This window comes from Canis lupus, unplaced genomic scaffold, assembly GCF_011100685.1.
Source record: "Canis lupus familiaris isolate Mischka breed German Shepherd unplaced genomic scaffold, alternate assembly UU_Cfam_GSD_1.0 chrUn_S1860H2057, whole genome shotgun sequence".
NCBI classification, from domain to species: domain Eukaryota; kingdom Metazoa; phylum Chordata; class Mammalia; order Carnivora; family Canidae; genus Canis; species Canis lupus.
The window spans coordinates 41,459-61,955 of NW_023330721.1; the positions used below are offsets into that span (position 1 = coordinate 41,459).

Sequence of the window (20,497 nt, forward strand, 5' to 3'; positions counted from 1 at the left end):
TTAGTTGTTTCGAGCAAAATAAAGTCAATCTATAGTTTTTACTTAATATACAGCTTATAAACTTCAATATTAAATGATTTTTTCCTGATTTCAGAGTTGTCTTGCACACTGCTCATTGACGCATGATGTGAAAAAGAACTGAAAAGGCATTAGACATGAAGGGAGGCATTTGCAGATTCGTGTAAATGTAGGCCAAACAATAAATATAAGAATCCTGTTAACTTGCCATTGTAGTTTTCAGTTTTAAAAATGCTAACCCAATAATTAAGCTATACTCCTTAAGAAGCATATTTAATTAATATGAAGCTCACTAACTAAAAACATATTCACTAGTTTTAAATGGTATCAAAATCACGGTTTAATTCAAATGGACATAAAAATGTTTTTCTTCAGATAATTCCATTTATATACATGTTGATGTTCTCACAGGCTGTATAAAGTCCCTGCCATGTTCATTTCAAGATGGAGATATACAGCATTTACTTCAGTTCACAAAGTGTGGGCATAAAACAATCTACAGAAGCGTTTTATAGGGTTTAGAAGAGTTCTAATCACCCATGCCAACTGCACTCCTCTCTCAACACAAAACTGCTTTTGAAACCAAGCATTCATTTGCTAAAACAAGGCATCTGCTGTTAAAGAGATTGATTATCCTGGGGCCTGACCTAATTGGAAGATTAGATATGCTTCTCTACTATGGATAGCATGGTTTATAAAGAAAAAAAAATTAGACCAAAAAAAGAGCAAACTTCTTTTGGACTCCAAGTGCACTTTTATTTATTTCTATTTTTTTTAATGATAGTCACAGAGAGAGAGAGAGAGAGAGAGAGAGAGAGAGGTAGAGATACAGGCAGAGGGAGAAGCAGGCTCCATGCACCGGGAGACCGATGTGGGATTCGATCCCGGGTCTCCAGGATCGCGCCCTGGGCCAAAGGCAGGCGCCAAACCACTGCGCCACCCAGGGATCCCTCTAATTTTCTTTAAATGGAAACAAACAGTATTACAAATGTCAGGTTGGTGTGTTACAAGTTAAAAATTCATTGGGTTCATGTCATTTCTTTGGTAACAGGTACACATTCACTTGCATCACATAAACCAAACATTAACAAAAAATGACATGTTGTCATATCCTACTGAGTTAAGATCATTATGTAATACATACACACACACATGCACACACACAAAATCTGGCCTTTTACTGATTCATTTCAGTGTTTTCTATTGCCAGTTAGGTGTCGATTTTTTCCCCCAAACACAGACATCACCTCATTGCTGTGGCTAATTGCATTTTTCTTTCTAGCCTTTGACAACCAGACCTTTGTTAATGCTATTCACCAATATATCAGACTCAGGTCATCCATCCAAAACATGACAAAAGACCCAGATGCTCATGTAAATTGCACTCCCCAAAAGTACTGCCCTCTGCCTCCATACAGATACAGATCTGTGACCCCCCCTTTTTTGTTCACTCCCTTTGTTTTCACTTAATCTTTCATGGTTGGAAAAAGTGATTATTTATAGGCTTTCAGAAACATTATACTTTGTTTACATAATAAATCAAATAATCAAGTTAATTATGAAGTTGGATAAATTGTCTACCCAAAATTCAAAAATTGCTTATTCCAGTTGAACTTCAAAATGGATTCATTTTCCACAATAAAGACTTCTTTCTACCCATTTTTTACCCTTTCTTGAGCTCTTGAGATAAAACCAAGTTTGTCCTCTTTCACTGAAGAAAAAGGAAGAAAAAAAAGTTCATGTAGAAGCGTCCAAGCAGAAATGCAGGAGTGAATCATTTATGAAATATAATTTAAAAGACGATCTTAGGTACTCGATGTTTTCTTACTGCCTTTGGCACAATTTGCATTAAGCATTAGTTACTCAAAATTTCTACTTTCCTAAAGCCTTAAAGATAATTTTGAGATACTTAGAAACTAGTGTAATGATGCTTTTAAAGGAAGGTTATTATGGATTCAAATGGCAGAGGGAACAAACTGTTGTGTAGATATATCCACATGCCAGATCCAAGACTACTTTCTATTCATTTCCATTCATTTTTATATACATTTTCACCTCATATACTTAAATGTTTACTATGTTTCAGAGTCTAAGTCACTGTAAGGGAAGGCAGAAACTGAGAATTTATTAAATAAGAAAACAATGTATCCAGACAGAAAACCAATGGCAATATTTTAGTATTCCAAGGTGAGCTTCAAGATCAAGTTAACATATATGATTTTCTGAATTTAATTTTAAAGACTTTCAAGTCCGAATACAATTATGTGAAAACTTAATAAACGTATAGGGTTACTGGAGCAACTATCCTTATCTCCTACTCAAAAATACAACCACACTAAATTTGACATGCTCATCTGTTAGTTATAATCCCATGGAAAAAAGAAGAAATACTTTATTGAATTTATTCAATAAAATGACATCAAACATTAGTGACCATTACAGCTTAGCAAATATTATGGAATATGGCAGTAACATTAGGAACGGAACATCAGGTCCTCAGTTGATTGGACTCTCCTGTGGCTAGGCCCAAATGTGCAGGCTTACTCTCTGAATCAAGTAAGAACAGAGCAGAACAGCTCATACAGATAGAGCAGTGGAAGACAAACCAAACAAGGCCAACAGCAAAGGGTAGGAGCTAAGAAGAAGACTGAAAGTTTGGAAGAATTAATGAAGCAGAAATCAAAGATACCGAAGATAGGAAAAAGTGAGGGGGGGAGTGATGACTTTATGATGATGGGGTAAAACAGGCTTCTCCTGGTAATTACAACATTCACCAGATTTAAACAGTGAAGAAAGTCTTGAGTGCTTCTTGCCTAGACTGTTACAGAGCTTTCCAATCTGTATTTCATGGCAGCTACCATCATGTTACTAAAACATCACTTTAGTTACATTCTTCCCGAGTTTCAGAACTTCCAATGGCTTCCTCATGTCTCCTGGGAAAAGTCCCAACTTTTCCACCTGCCACACAAGGCTCTCTAGAAAGGGGACCCCGATGTGATCTAATTACATGAAGACTGTGTCCTGGGTAAAAAGTGAACTGGTTTGGCCCTTCCATACTTTTGGTCTGTTGATTTTAAGTTCTGTGCTTGTAATGTCCTACCTATATGTCTACATCCAAAAAGGTTATTGTCCTACCTTTTCTTTATGATCCACATAAGACTTCATGTGCTCAATGTAACCTTCCCCAACAGCCACCCACCATCTTTGCCTGCTGAAGTTCCAAGTACCCTTCAAGAACTACTATGTCCTCCAAGAAACAGTCCCATAGTTACCTTTGCATTCATTTTGCATTTACAGCATATATTCACTTGGTTCTTATGTTATACCTCTTCCTTTACAGCTATTTTTGTGTATTGGCTCCCCAGATAGATTTACCTGGAAAAGAAAAGCTGTTTTCTCTCCCTCTTGTATCCATACAGCTCCACATCATGTGATAAATAGTACTCGGGAAACATCTATCGAGGAACAATGCTCTGTGCTATTTTTTTTCCCTTGGTTGATTTATCTTCCCATTTCTCAGAATGGCTACCCCCAGAATCTTTCCAATCCCTTTTCCTTGTTTGCCTATCTTTGCCCTCCCCAACTTCCCTATCTTACTTCCTCCTCCATTGAGAAACTGAAGGTCATTCCGCACTTCATGTAATGCTTCCCAAAAAATAAAAGTTCATCTACACTCCTGCCTCTCCTTTCTTATATATTTTGATTTTCCAAGAAGGAAATGTCTCTTCTAAGGCTTATTCTCCAGTTGGGTCCTTGATGTCACTGCTTTCTGTGGTTTCCAGTGTCTGGCTCTATTAGTTCCACCTTTCTGACCTTCAACTTTAGTTTTTATATTGCTCTGGCTCATCCTTCCTCTTTATTTTATTCCTAAAAATAATTTAAAATTAAAATTTAAAAGAATAAATTAAATTAAAAACACATATTTCCTCTTTGTTTTATTTCTAAAACTAAAATTCCTCAAACCCAGCAATGGCTCATGTTATTTCCCCACTCTCCAATTTTCTTATTCACGAAACTTTTGCTTCTATCTCCTCATCCCTCACTTCAAAACTCAGCAAGACTTCTGTCCCTACCACGTGGCCCAAATTGCTTCCTCTTAATTCATCAAAGATCTTCTAAATACAAAATCTGATGATGTTTTCCCTTTCTTATTTGTGTATAGTGTACTAAGCTACTAAAACTTTTTTTCACCTAACTCAAATAGGTGCCTCTAACTAAATAGGTTTTTATGACATTCATCTCCCATGATTTGCCTCCTACTTCTTCTGACTTTCCTTCATCGCCTTTTTTTCCTCTGTGTGACATTTTATTAGTTACTACCCCTAGATCCTTCCCTCAGTCTCTTCTCTTCCTGACCTAAACTCACTTGAAGGAAAATGAATCTGATCCCACAAACTTAGTCATCATCTCCATGTATACAACTCTACTATGATCTCTAAGATTCCAGACTTTATTTATCAGAGATCAACCAAACACATATGAACACATTTTCAAAATGTCTCTCAATATCTCATCTTTTTACATTCTTTAAGATATTTATTTATTTATTTATTTATTTATTTATTTATTTATTTATGGCACACACACATGTGTGCAAGAATGGTGGTGGTGGGGAGGACCACAGGGGGAGGGACAGGATAGGGGAAAGAATCCCAGGCCAACTGGTTCTCACGCCCCTGAGATTCTGACCTGAGCCAAAGCCAAGAGTCCTGCACTTAATGGACTGAGCCACCCAGGTTCCCCCCCTGCCCTTTACACTCTTACTGTACTGGATATTCTTTCTCATTTCCTTTTGCCAGAACTATCCACAGAATTGGCGAGCTGAGCAATAGACTGGATTTCAATCATTCTGTCCCTGGCCAGGGCATTTGTAAACAGCACAAAATAGAAAACAACTTCTAATGTTGTAACCCTACTCGGGATACCCCTTGGGCTACCTACTCAGAAAAGCTGATACTCCAACCTGGATCCCACTTCTGGTCTCTCTTACTCTACTTAGGACCTCTTCCCCTCATTTCCACCCTTTAAGATAATATCTTAAAGTGCAGGGTCTTCTCTTTGAGTGTCCACTAGGTTTCTGGCCATTCATCTACATTGTATTTCACTGCTACATGACTCCAAGGAGTTTTATGTCAAGAATGGAGGGGGGGACAGGACATAAGGGCCCACTGCCCATCACCTCAAAGGAGATTATTTAAAATATAGCCAGACTTTTCATATTTTCAGGATTCACATCCTGCTGCAATCTAGATTGTCGGGACTTGACCTCGGTTCTCTAAGTTGGGTGACCTTGGATAAATTTTTCAGATTCCTTCTATAAGTTAATTTTCTTAGCTATAAAATGCAGGCAATAATAGTACCTAACTTGCATGCTTGTGAAAGGATTAAATAAGTAGATTCACATAAAGCCCTTGGAAGAGTGCCTGGCAGAAAAGAAGTGCTCAAAAAATGCTAGCCATTATAATTCCACCTTGTTTGCCATAATGGTAAGAGAGTGTCTGTTCTCACCTTTTCCTTAGGTTGCATCATCTGAGGACTCCTTTAGTTATCCTAGATGTATCAGGATATGCTGGAGAAACTTGGAAAAAAGCTATCTAAATAAGAATGATAATTAATAAGAAGAATAGAACAAGAATAATATATTTAAAATAACCAAAGCTTCAGTTTTATTATCTCCTGTAATCCTCACAAAAATTTTATGTGACAAGTTCTATTGTTTTCTGGCGCATGTGCCCATGAACTATGCTTTTGGTAGACTGATTGGAGATTGCTGCTCCCTTAGATGATCCCATGACATTCCACCTCTGTGCTACCAGTAGTAAAATTATTTTACGGGATCCAAATGGACTTTTACCACATGAGAATTGTTGAAACTCATAAGAGGGTTTTTATTCTGTGCCTTCAGTAAGCTTAAGTGGAAAATGAATGGTGTCCAAAAGTCTGGGGCACCCTTTCCCAAAGAAATAATGTATTTTCCTCACAGGATTGGTCTGGCAGAGGCGACATGGAAAATGATAGCTCAACTTTCCACACAGGCAGGTCAGTCATCCAAGCTGCTTCCTGAAGGAAAATGTCTCTCAATTTCTCATGTCTACCTGAGAGTGGGGGCAAGCAGGGAACACTACCATCCCCAACTCAGGATGCCTTATCCTTCAGGCAATAGGATTTCTGTACACATACTTTCAACTAATGATTTGCAAAGTGAGATATGTGTACAAAACAATCCCTTGTGGGTATCCCCAGTGGTTCAGTGGTTTAGCACCACCTTCGGCCCAGGGCATGATCCTGGAGACCTGGGATCCAGTCCCACATCAGGCTTCCTTCATGGAGCCTGCTTCTCCCTCTGCCTGTGTTTCTGACTCTCTCTCTCTCTCTCTCTCTCTCTGTGCCTCTCATGAATAAATAAATAAAATCTTTATAAAGAAAACAAAACAAAAAAACAGTCCTTTGGGGGTATACAAAGAACTCTTAGAACTTCTACTTAGGTTGATTTTTTTAATCTAAGAAAATAAACTAAACTGTAATAAAATGTAACAAATGGATTGACACCAGCACCCTCAAGCAGCCTACACATCAGAAAGTTACAGGTCACTATTGGTATCTTGAGGAAATGAAAGTCAACTGTTTCAAGTTTGCTCACCCTTTCTCTATGGAGGTAACACGTGGTACTGGGCTATCTGACAAGAATTTCAGAAAAATTAACACCCAAAATATTCTTTTAAAGAAAACGTGACTTTTTTAAATGAATGAGCAAATGTTTTTCAAAAGACAGTCATGCTGCTGAGAGAGCATGTTGTATCAATTATTAAAAAAAAAAAAAAAAACAGGGGCAGCCCCGGTGGCACAGCGGTTTAGTGTCACCTGCAGCCCAGGGCATGATCCTGGAGACCCTGGATCGAGTCCCATGTCAGGCTCTCTGCATGGAGCCTGCTTCTGCCCCTGCCTGTGTCTCTGACTCTCATTCTCTCTCTGTGTCTCTACGAATAAAAAAAAACAACTTCACCTGTACAATTGAAAAACTTGGAAACAAATTTTTCTAACTTGTTTATAATTTTTCTAAATTACAAATTATTTCCAAAGGCAATTAAAAGATGGGAAACATTTAGTTCTAAACTAATAGAAAGATGTATTTTCATATTTTTAAGAAATGGGTCAAAACTGATTAATTCTTTCTTTTTAGATACATTCATTAAAATTAAAAATACAGATAAATAAAAATAAATAATAAGTCAATAATGAACTTTTTCCATTTTCATCTTCATATCTTTGTAATTTATCTTTTTAACTTTAATGGTCAAAAAAATTCAAAAACAAACAAAAAATATAACATTTGAAATACATTTGGTGTTAAAATAAACCAAACTCAGTATCCGACTTTTAAATAATTCTTTACAAATAATTAAATCAACTTTTAAAAAAGTGAGGCATATTAACCACATACACTTTAATATAGTTACTAATACATGAAGTGAAAGTAAAAATAAATTATCTTTCAATGTTATAATAAAAGTCATTTTTAAAGATTTTATTTATTTATTTTAGAGAGAGAGAGAGAGAGAGCCTGAAAGGAGGGAGGAAGAACCGAGTGGGAAGGAGAGAGAGAGAGAGAGAGCCTGGTGCAGACTCCATGCTGAGCTCAGAGCCAGACTTGGGGCCTGACTTCACAACCCTGAGGTCACAAGCTGATCTGAAACCAATGATGCTTAACCAACTGAGCCACCCAGGCTCTCCAACAAGAATCATTTTGAAAAGAAACATTTATCTCATCGTTCTCCAATTTCTAACTTTAGTATGTTTTAATATATATATTTATTTATTATGTTTAAATATAACATATATAAAATATAACAGTTGAAATACACATGTAAATATATATTTTAAATATATATAAAGTATAATAGATAGCACAAGTGCCTAATAGCCTGGAAATGTTTATAATTTCGAGATAAATAAACCATATTGGTGTATATTCATCACTTTTTCTGTTACTAATGGGATACACTATTTTAAACAAGATCTTTGAGAAAGAAAAGAGGCAGGTATATTCACATTTCCAGAGTCCTTCAAGCAACCTTCCTTCAAGTGCCAAGTGTACTTGGGGCATTAAGTAATGGCCTGCTTTTCCCATACTCCTTATCATTATCCTAAGGCAGGCAGCCATCCTAGGGATAGAAGCACAGAACTTCCTAAGTCCCTAAGATGTTTAGCTGTATTACAGTAGCATATTTGGCTGCCCTTAGGAGCTAAATATTATAATTTCTTATTAATTCAATGGAAAATAAAAATAACTCAAATTTAATAAGAATCTTGATGTAAAATTCCAAAACTAAAAAGGAACCTATCTTATTAATAACTGTTTAATTATATGAACTCATATCATCACTTTTAAGAATAACAAAATTCTGTGAATATCTAAATGCTTCAGCCTGTTGTGTCTCATACTAGGGTCTGCAAGAATATTCTTGGAGACCTAGAAATTAATGAAACTTCATTTCAAGTTTCCTTTGATACTAATGTAACACAAGCTTAAAAAGGTATATTCTGGATCATCCAAAAGACTACCTGTCAAAAGATGATTGCCATCTATTTCAGTGTGAAAAGTTAGCATCTTTATTTATAACTATACTGAGACCAAGGAATAATAAAAATATATCATTTAACTTTTAATCCACTTGATCTCCAACACTAAACCAAAAACTCTAGGGTTCAGTAAGTCTTTTTGTTGTCAGTTGATGTTTTAAAGACTATGTACATTACTCCAGAATAAAAAACACTGTCATATTCAATTTTTAAGGGGGAAATCCCAGCAGAAATAATAGAATTAATGTGCATGACTGATCTGTAACCTGATAAATATAGCTTGACTACTACATTGTTTGAATGAGTTATAAATACAAGGCAGGTTATAAGAGAATTGTTCCAGTTGAAAAAACCAAGTTTATCCAAAGAGAAAAAAATATAAATTTAAAGTAAAGTGATTTTCCATGTTTTCACAAAGCTTTTTCTTCTCATAAGTATTTTATAAATTGGTATTCACAAATATTTGATAAAGACCCGTAGGTATGGTTTCTTTATTTTGTCTGTAAAGCTCAACAAGTATCTTTCCATTCACTCAGATAACATCTTAGTCTATTAGTTGATAGATTTACCAGAACCAATTCACCTTTACTTACATATAGATAAATAATAAAAATAACCCTACAAACAAAATATTCAGAAACGATAAGCTAAAAATGTATCATGGGCAAACGATGTTTGATCAAATTTAGTATATAATTATAAAATCATTTAGGAAATTAAATCTATTTTATTAATTTAATAACAACCATGGCTTGTTAATTTTTCATAGAGGCTCTGTATTGATAGTTTCTATATCTGAAACTGTTCTAAGTTGTTTTGAATTTCAATTATACTTTAAACACACTGTGCTGTCAAATCCAACTGACTGCAGAACCCATTCTTCATATATACATCATACATACACACATACACATTCCATCAAACAGTCTCCGGGGATTAAATATGAATAAGATTATCACCTACCTTTCAAATTATACCTTTGGTACCTAACATGGTTGAGCCATGAAAAGACTTCTAAGTGACTATTTGCCATTACCATAACAGAATTAAAATATCAAAACAAAATCATAACAAAACATGGTAATACTTTCTGATAAGAAACAACCCATATTGCTCTTTATAAGAACTTATGGAATTATTAATATGTTCTCAATAATACTTGGTTCTTAATTTTTACTAAAGATTATATTCTGTATAAGCAACTGGATTGTTAAAAAATATAAATTATTCCAGTATGGAGATATATTTGTTCACTTTATTAAACCATTACTTATTAATACAATGTCATGATTCAAATTTGTTTTGCTACTTTTTTGAACATGTGGGCCAACAATCAAAGAAAGTTCTTAGCAGGAAATATCTAAGGGAAATAAATGTTTATAACAACATCCATATTTTAAAAAGAAAAAAGCAAATTCCCCAAAATGACATAATTGTTAATTTATTAACTAGGTGCACAAGAATCTTATTCAAAATTTAGTAAATGCATTTATTATTCTTCTTCAAAAACAAAGGAATCGGGTTGGGGTTAAAGGGGTGAGCCGCAGCCCTTGTCCTGTGCTGTCAGCCGGGAGCCGCAGGGGCAGCCTCTGTGCCCGGGAATAAGTTGCTCGGGAATAAGTTCCCCCACCAAACAGGCCCAGACACACTGAAGAAGTTGTCAGGGAATTTTGACCCACGAATTCACGGATTTACCTTAGGATGAGAAGCTTGGAAGAGAGCGCACAATCCATGTCAATTGCAAAAACAGTGTAGTCCTTGAAGGAGCTAGAAATATTATTTGTAAAACTCAAGCCTCGAAAACTACCTACCAGACATGCTATCCTACTTGCTTAAATGAGAAATGCCCTAGTGTCTTACTGTTCTATGATTGCATGACAAGTTACTGCAAATTGATGGCTTAACACACATTTATTATGGTCGGGTAGATCAGGGGTTGGTGTGACACAGCTGGATGCTCAGCTTAAGAGTCTCACGCAGTTGAAATACAGGTGTCTCTGCAAGTGGAATCTCATCCACTTGCATCCATCAACCCAGAAGATCCAGGGTTCTCTTCCAAGCCCCTTGGTTGTTGGCAGAATTAATAACTTTGTGTTTCTTGGACTGGCGTTATTGTTTTGCTCGTTGGCCAGAGGGGAGTCTTGTGCCTTAGCCAGATGGCTCTTCCATAGACCTTCTCATACTGTGAGTCTCTCTGACTTCATGGAGATCTCTTTTAAGGATTCATCTGATTGGATTAGACCTAGTCAGTTAATTTCCCCTTTGATGATTTTTTTTTTTTTTACCTTTGACGAATTTAATCCGGGAAGTGAATCCCATCATAGTCATGGGCTCTGGCCACACTCAAACAGAGATTATCTAAAATGTGCAGAAATGAAATTTCTAAAGCTAAAATCAAGTGGAACTTTAGAGGCCATGGATTTTTCTGCCATCTTAGAATGCTGCCTATGACAGTGTTACCATATATTGATCAGTTTGAATCATAGGTAATAGGTCAAGTAGCCCTACCATATTTTCCTTACACCCTTTAGTCTTTTGTACCTGTGTATATACACAGGTGTGTTTAAATCACCATCTTTTCACTCCTTCCACCAGGAATTTAGAGGCAGAACTCAGGCATCATACCGGTAGAGCCACATGCTCAGCTTACTACAAATAAAAATTGTTTCTCTTTCTGAGGAATTTTATATCGATACTCAGCACTTAAGGAAAAAATTTTCTTCGGTTTCATTTATCTGAATATATAAATAATTTTTGGTATAATTTTGGATATTCTAGAATTTAAAAGGCTGGCAAAGTATGTTTTTCATGTATAGAAGAAGCACTTATTAAATGCTTTTTTAAAGATTTTATTTATTCATGAGAGACACACAGAGAGATAGAGGCAGAGACACAGGAAGAGGGAGAAGCAGGATCCACGCAGGGAGCCCCACATGGGACTCCATCCCGGGTCTCCAGGATCATGCCCTGGGCCGAAGGTGGGCACTAAACCGCTGAGCCACCTAGACATCCCTTATTAAATACTTTTTTGTGCGCTATGAGGAGATGTGAAATATTTAAGTTTAGAAGACCAGGTCTATACCTTTGGAGGAGTTTGTAATCTAGTTTTGTTTAAGTATGCACACTTGAAAAAAAAAAACCAAAATTGAAGTCTCATAAACTTGGCTTTATCTGGCTTCTGCCTAACTCTATGGCTGTCTTTCAGATTACTTTACCAATCTGCGTATTCCTTTAGTCACTTTTCCATCTCAGGGCTTTTCATAATGTGCTTACTGCTGCCTAGAAATTTCTGCCTGTTCAAATTAATTAATTGATTGATTGATTTTTACTTAAATGTAACTGTATTCTAGAAATTTCCTTTGGCCTCTCAGGACTATAAGATCCTGCCCTTATGCATTCTCCTAGCATTTCAGAGCACTATTTCAAAGCAATGCTTCCATTGTTACAATGAAAACGATGACATTGTAATACTTCTGTAATGATTTGTGTTATATCTTCCCTGTTACCATGGAGGATCCATGATGAGATTTAGTGGGTACTCCATCAATATTTGTTGAATGAATGATCATTTGACTATTTGCCTAGGAAAATTTCATGGAAGAACCCAAGACCTTTTCAAATTGGAGAGCAGGTTGGATGGATGAGGTGAGGCCACATTTTGGGAGCTTCAAATATCCACCTGAGTTGGATGTACCAGGGATTTCTAGGCTCTTAGAACTGACATAATTAAAGGGGCATTTTTTTGAAGTGTAAATTCAATAGTGGTTGTAGAGTGGATTGTATATAGGTCAGTCTAGAGTGGTGGTCCTCAAACTTGAGAGTGTGAAAGAATCACTTGGGTATTTTGCTATATGTAGACTCCTGACTTTTATTCTCTTTTCTTCGAATCTGATTCAGTCCAGTACCATAGCCACTAGCCACAGCTGGCTCGTAGGCACTTGAAATGTGCTTGTCTGAACTGAGATATGCTACAATTATAAAAATACCAGATTTCAAAGACTAGTATAAAAAAAAGAATGTAAAGTTTCACACTGATATGGTTTTTAATTGATTACATATTGAAATAATATTTTCACATGCATCAGGTTAATTTTACTTGTTTCATTTTAGTTTTTGAATCTGACTACATGACTATTTAAAATTACGTTTGTGACTCATCTGAAATTTCTGTCAGACAGTGCTGGTATAGGAGATGACACACTTTAACCAGCATCCCAGATGATCCTTACATTACTTTTAGAAAAGCTTTTATGCTTTTCAGATATTCCATAACGGATATTTTAGTAATGCAGGCCTAGGAAGTTGAGAGCCTAGACTAGATGGATGCCAAAGAGTTTGAATAAGAAGGTATATGTGTATTAGAACAAGATATTTTGAAAATTGAGTTAATGACTCAAAGGAAGAAGGGTACACTAAATAAATCCGAGGGGACAAGCCTGTAATACAGGCTAGTGTTGGTAAAATCTATGGGGATGTTAGGAAGAACTGCCCAAACTTGAGCCTATTCTGTTTCTTATTTATTTTGTAAACACTTAAGAATCCAGAAGCTTTGGAGAGATTTCTTTTTTTCTTTTTTAAGATTTTATTTACTTATTCATGAGAGACACAGAGAGAGAGGCAGAGGCAGAGGGAGAAGCAGGTTCCCCACAAGGAACCCGATGTGACTCCATCCCAGATCCTGGGATCTGGACCTGCGCCAAAGGCAGATGCTCAACTGCTGAGCCATCCAGGCATCCCTGAGAGGTGTCTTTGCTATTTTAATTGCTCGGTTTGACATTGACATCTTATTTAAATCATCATGAAAGTTTTTAAAAACTTGTTTTCAGTTACTTCAGTTTAGTTTTATTTACAATTCAGTGATGTCTTTCTAATGTGTAGGAGAAGGCTATTTGGGCAATGAGAAGGATAAATATAAATTAAGATTTATTTCTGTAGAAAATTCAAGCAGAGAGCATAACCAGACAAAACCACATCAGTAAAAGAGATAACTATGAAAAAGTGTCATAAACAGGCCTACACTCAATATTGGGATGCTAAAACCAGAAATGAAATTTTTAAACTAAAAATCAAGTGGAACTTTAGACTGAAAGTAACTTAATTAATGACTTAGTTGAACAGTTGAAGAGTCTTATTTCCTCAGTTGAGGAGACTGAGGTCCTGAGTAGATATGTGATGAGTTTAAGATTCAATATCTAGTTAGAATATTTAGTAGTAGAATCTAGAGTTCCTGACTTAATCCCTTTTTAAATTTTATCAATTTAAAGACATGGTAATGAATGCTTTTATTTTTAAAGGCTATTTAAAAAAAATCAACTGATTTTAGTTTAAAGTTATTCCCCCCAAGACTTATTTATTTATTTATTTATTTATTTATTTATTTATTTAGAGAGTATGCATGAGTGGGAAGGGCAGGGGGAGAGGCAGAGAATCTCAAGCCGACTCAGAACTGAGCTCTGAGCCCCATACAGGGCTCAATTCCAGGACCCTGAAATCATGATCAGAGCCAAAACCAAGAGTCGGAACTTTAACTTCCTGAGCCAACCACATGCCCCAAGATTATGGGTTTTTATTCGTTAAACTACACATTACTTGCCAAGAAAACGACAGTACAATCCATAATGAATTGTAGGTCAATACACAAATAGTTTCAACTGCCAGAAGATGGCACTGTTTACATGTGAAATAATACCTCTTAAAAATTCAGGGTATATGTTTAAATTCAGCTCAAAGTAAAATGAAGGAAAAATGTATTTAATGGCTTCCAAGCTATCAGTATATGTGAAATACATCAAAATGAAAAGCTGAATCATAATACATTACATATTTCATATCCTTGTAACTATTATAGGGATACCATTTATATTTACATTCACTTTGCATATTAATTTTTTACATGGACAAAGTATTGAATCATTTTTCTTCTTTTTTTTGAATCATTATTCTTATAGAAAGGTTTCTTTCAAATCACTAAGTGTTATTTTATTCTTGAGGCCAACATCTTGTCATAAAGCAAGTTTGTTCTAAATCTGAGAAGAATGTATTTATTCACGATAGACACACAGAGAAAGAGAGAGAGCGAGGCAGAGACACAGGCAGAGGCAGAGGCAGGCTCCACGCAGGGAGCCCCACGCGGACTCCACCCCTGGGCTCCAGGGTCAGGCCCAGGCTGAAGGCGCGTCAACCGCTGGGCCGCCCGGGCCGCCCCCAATTTCTTAAAAGCTGCGCTGGCAGACAGTCACCAGGCCCTCTCCAGCTGTGCTCGGTGCCACGCAGGCGGCTTCTTGACTGGCTCGAAGCATCTAAGCAAAAGTTTGCGGGGGGGGGGGGGGGGGGGGGGGGTCCCTGGGGCCACGTTAAGATGCAACCGGCGCGCAGTTCACATCACTTTGAAAACAAAAGAAAACAGAAAATCGCTTTGAAACTGCCGAACTGGGATCCTGGGCCTCACTCCGCAGGCCTCGGAGCGGGCGTCAGAGCCAGGTTTTGCAGTCCTCTCGCCTCAGCTGCGGCCCCGCGACCACAATTCCAGGTGCCCGCCAGGACCCTTCGAGCCCCGACAGCCCGGAAGCGCCTGACCACGCCTACCCACTGCGCCTGCGCGAGGCGCCCCCTCCGGCGAGCGGGGAGACTGGCGCTGGGCGGGCCGAGAGGCTCGTCGCGCCTGCGCGAAGGCCCCGGGGAGCAGCGTCGTTACTTTCCAAACGACTGGCGGGAACCGTTGGAGGCCGTGCGGTCGCCGTCTGGTCTGCCGGGCAGCAGCGCGCTCCCTCGTCCCTAGGCCTGGCCGTGGCGCCGCAGCTCTCCCGCGAGCAGAGGCGGAAATCGTGGCCCAGTTCTTCTGTGAGTCCCCCTCCCGCAGGCCAGAGGGCGGGGACAGCTGAGGCCAGCGGCCCTGGAGGCCCGGCCGGCCCGGAGGCGGGGGCCGGGGGTGGGGGGCGGCTCTGCTCCAGCGCCCGCCTGGCTGGAGAATCTAATCTAGGCGCCTTGCTCCTGGGGGAGCGGGAAGCCCAGGTGCTGCCCGGCCTGCCTCGCGCCGCGCCCCTGCACCAGCAGCCTTGCGGGAAACTGCGGATCCCACAGGCCGCCCAGCCCGGCCGCCCGGCACCACCCCGAGCGGTGGAGCCCAGTGCACTTTGAACAGCCCATCCACCAAGCTTTGATTCCGGTACTGAGGGCGATGGGCTAGATTTAGGACCAGGCCATGCTTGTACCCTCTGATAGACTCTGGCAGGAGAAGAGGAGGGAAAAGTGAGGGAGAGGCTTGCTCTGGAGCATCCGACCGGTTAATCAATCAATTGCTAATCCAGACGCAAAAGCCTATTTCCACACCCTGTGATCACGTAACCTGAATTGGGGCTTGCATTACCCTGAGCTTGTAGTTCTACTTGGACGCTAGGTTAATGCAGTTTGGCATTTTTATTTCCGCATAAACGCAGGTATCGTGTTCTTTTGATTTAGAAGCAACATTTTTAAGGATTTTCAGTGGCACTTTTCCCCTACTCTGCTTTCCGCAAGACACGCACAAACGCACGTTTAGGCTTTTTCAGTTTGATGCCATGAATGAAACCGCAGCCACATCTAAATAGGCTTTATTTTCCAGAGTTACAAAGTGGAAATAACTTTAACATTCCTTTTGTTTTCAGCATTTGGCATCAACAGCATTTTATATCAGCGTGGCATATATCCATCTGAAACCTCTACCAGAGGGCAGAAATACGGACTCACCTTGCTTATAACAACAGATCCTGAGCTCATAAAATAATTCAATCATGTAGTGGACAAGTGAAAGGTATTTAATTGTTGAAAACCAATTTGAGTTTTGCAGGTCTTCTTGGACCCGTACTTTCTGGCATCTTGGTGTTCATTTTTCAGCTCTATACAAAGAGGTGTAGAACACTGCAATCTCAAATATAGTGATTCTCCATCGGAAGGAAGCAAATAATAAAGTGAAAGAAAGTCCACTCTTCCCTACCACATTTTGAGTGGGTTAAATATGTTGATGTTAGGAATCTGATCTGGCTTCACAAAACAATCTCTATCAACTCCTTTTGAAGTGATTTTTGCAGTTCGTGTAGCCAGGTGGAACAAGTTGGAATTTTACATAACTATGATGATGTTTATTATTGGAGAGAAATCCACTACATATTTTTAATATGATATATTTTCTATAGCTGCCTAGAGTTTAAAACCGTCATTTAAGATAAATGAAAATGAAATTGGATCCAGCCTGGGAACTAAACTTAAAAAAATACTACTAATAGAATACCCAATAAAGTTTTTTAATGTCTTACTGTCTTCATTTGTCTTTGTTAAAATCCTGCCTGTCCGTTAGCCATTTCTAACTGAACACCCCTTGTTTTTTCTTAGCTCAAGAAATTACTGAATACTTGTTGAATGGATACTTGTTCTCCATCTATTCTGTCTCTTTTTTCCCCCATGTTTTTCTCTACTTAGGATTCTCACTTCTAATTTTTCTGTGTTATAGGATGTTTCTCCCTGGCTCCTCATTTCACCTTCCAAAACTAGTTCCAAAAAAAAAAAATTACAGTAATTTTTTTATACCTGAGTCATATATATATATATATATATATATATATATATATATATATTTTGTTTGTTTGTTTGTTTGTTTCAAGAGGCTTTATTTTTAAAATTCTATTAATTGTGTTTTTATCATCTTCAGGGCTAAATCACCCAGGGCGATACTCAGATTACTTAGCCTGAAACATAGAAGTAACTAAGAATCTATGTCACCTTAATTTGATGAAGAAGCAAGCCCTGCCTAAGTTACTGGTTTTTAGGTTGTCTCCTTTAAGACTACACTTAGGACATTTCACCTCAGTTGTATGTAGACCTTCCTATTTAATTTGTCCCTTTTATTTTAGTTAGAATGGAGGAATTGCTCTTCTTAGAGGCAAATTGTTCAATCTCTTTGAATCCCCATCCCTCTAGCCTTCTTAAGGAATCTACCCTAGTTCTTCTCTGGTATTTCTGATTTCTTTGTTTTGAGATATTTTCATTGGTTTCATTTGTCTTCAGTTTTAAAAGAAAAAAATTTCCACCCACCCCAGATCTTTAAGTGACTACCCAATCTCTTCCTTTTCCGAGCAAAATTGAGACAAGGTTGGTTTTTGTCAAGGGGTCAGCAAACTGATGGCCCATATCCAGCAAGTGGCCTATTTTTGTACTACCTGCAAACTGAGTGTTTTCAGATTTTTAAAGGCTAGTTTTTAAAAAACTATGCAAGAGACCTAGGTGGCCCACAAGTCCTAAATATTACAAGATTGTTTTTGTGTCTTAAAAAAAAACAAAACTGTGTATTCTTGAGTATATTATCCCAAGTTCCAAGATTAATTCAGGGCTCATTATGAGGCCCCCTTATTATAATCTCTAAGATGACTTCTGACACATACATAACTTTACTAACAATCTTTGTGTAGTTGACTCATAAACATACATCCAACCCAAGTCTTCTCTTTGCTCATATAGTAAGTGGCTCCCTTGATATCCACATGTGGCTAACCTAGTGATACTTGAAAACTAAATTTAAGGGGGTCCTGGCTGGCTCAGTCAGTAGAGCATGCAACTCTTGATCTTGGGTTGTAAGTTCCAGCCCCACATTGGGTGTGGAGATTACTTAGAAATAAAACCTTAGGGCAGCCCGGGTGGCTCAGCAGTTTAGCACTGCCTTCAGCCCAGGGCATGATCCTGGAGACCTGGGATCGAGTCCCAATCAGGCTCCCTGCATGGAGCCTGCTTCTCCCTCTGCCTGTATCTCTTCCTCTCTCTCTATCATGAATAAATAAATAAAATCTATGAAATCTCTTGACTCTACCTATACTGATCCATCTCTACCAATTTATCCTTCTATAAGCCTTCAGTACCTCTTGCTTGAATTACTAATCAATTAGCATCCCTAGATCCTCTCTTTACTTCCACTCTACTTTCCACACATCACAGCCTAAAGGATAGTTCTGAAATATAAGTTTAATCACATCACACCGTACTTCAGACACAGTAATGACTTCCCTGATTCTTGAAGTATAAGTTCTTTAATTTACCCCATGTGACCTTGCGTGGTCTGGCCCCTATGTATCTTGCACAAACCGACCTTGTTCATTCTCCCTTTCTTAACTGTATTTGTATTACCCTTTCAATCCTCTGGTCAGATACTTTTCGCTTTTCAGTATTTTAGACCTGTACCCTTTTCTGTAATCTTTTGCATATTTAATGGTATTTAAGTGTAGAACTGAAGTCAAGTGAGAATTCCCTGAGTCAAGTTTTCCTATATTCTCTCATTGGATCACATACTGCACCTTCTTAACATTTATTACAATTAAAAATTTGCATTTATTGCTGCAGTGATTAGATTAATGCTCATCTTCTGGAATTTACCTTGGATTAGAGTATACTGCATGTTCACTACTCTGTGCTTAGCATTCAGTACTAACTACATCTGGTACGGATACTGAGAATTGGACAACGGGAGCTAGGTTATTGTGAGGCAAGTTTTCTGTACAGGTTGGAGGAGTTCCAAAATACCAGTGGTAGGAATTTGCTAAGGGCAGAAAGTGAGACCTGGGAAGAGTTACTTTGTAATGCAGTGAACCAAAAAAGATGCCTTGTTCTGTATTGCAGATTGGTTATACAAGTGTTCAGTTCAGAAACTGGTGGTATTCATCTCAAATATTGAAAGCGGTGAAGTCCTTGAAAGGTGGAAGTTTGATATTGAGTGCGACAAGACTGCAAAAGATGACAGGTAAGTATGAATTAAACTGCTTCCACCTTCATAGATTTTTTTTCCAAAACTTGTTTTCTTGACTCAATGAATTCTAACTATATTGAACTAGTTTCGTATAAGGTAGTTTGTTTCTAACTATGTTAGATCTCCCGTGGAGAAGAATAAGACTCACAAACTGTGCTCACAAAAGAGTCGTGCCTATTATGGACTTGTATAGTGTACTTTTAACATAACTGCCCTTAGTCTAAAATCCATAAATTTCACCCTTTAGTATTTATGGTGCTATATGTAAGCTACACATGATGTATTAGGTGGGCCATTTAATGGATTGTGTCAAGGTACTTTTAACCATGAAGTATTATCCTAGATTTTCTCCTAGCTTGATATGCAGCTCTACTGTATTTCATTTAACGCTATTAACTTCCTAAGACACTCTGAACTGAAGTTCTTAGATCCTCTGGATGGGAAATGCCCCCTCATTATATGCTAATTCTTAGCATTGTCCCAGGCATGCTTACCTGTAAACTCAGAACTCTCTCTCATAATGAAATGTAGTTTGTTCCTGAAGCCTTTGGTCTGTTTTAGAAAATGTTTATTTTATTTTTTTAGTAAATTTATTTTTTATTGGTTTTCAATTTACCAACATACAGAATAACACCCAGTGCTCATGCCGTCAAGTGCCCCCCTCAGTGCCCACCACCCAGTCACCCCCACCCCCGCCCTCCTCCCCTGCCACCACCCCTAGTTCGTTTCCCAGAGTTAGGAGTATGTATGTTCCGTCTCCCTTTCTGATATTTCCCACACATTTCTTCTCCCTTCCCTTATATTCCCTTTCACTATTATTTATATTCCCCAAATGAATGAGAACATACAATGTTTGTCCTTCTCCGACTGACTTATACTGCACTCAGCATAATACCCTGCAGTTCCATCCACGTTAAGCAAATGGTGGGTATTTGTCATTTCTAATGGCTGAGTAATGTTCCATTGTATACATAAACCACATCTTCTTTATCCATTCATCTTTCGATGGACACCGAGGCTCCTTCCACAGTTTGGCTATTGTGGACATTGCTTCCAGAAACATCCGGGTGCAGGTGGGTGCAGGTGTCCCGGCGTTTCATTGCTTCTGCATCTCTGAAGTAAATCCCCAGAGGT

At 38.1% G+C, this 20,497-nt stretch overlaps 1 long non-coding RNA gene across 1 annotated transcript; it reads left to right on the forward strand.

Annotated features, from left to right (window-relative positions):
- The first annotated feature begins 15,609 nt into the window (after nucleotides 1–15,609).
- On the forward strand, nucleotides 15,610–19,393 carry LOC119878723. The gene is made up of 3 exons (XR_005387092.1): nucleotides 15,610–15,763; nucleotides 16,242–16,387; nucleotides 19,237–19,393. It is a non-coding gene; the product is annotated as an uncharacterized LOC119878723 (long non-coding RNA).
- The last annotated feature ends 1,104 nt before the right edge of the window (nucleotides 19,394–20,497 follow it).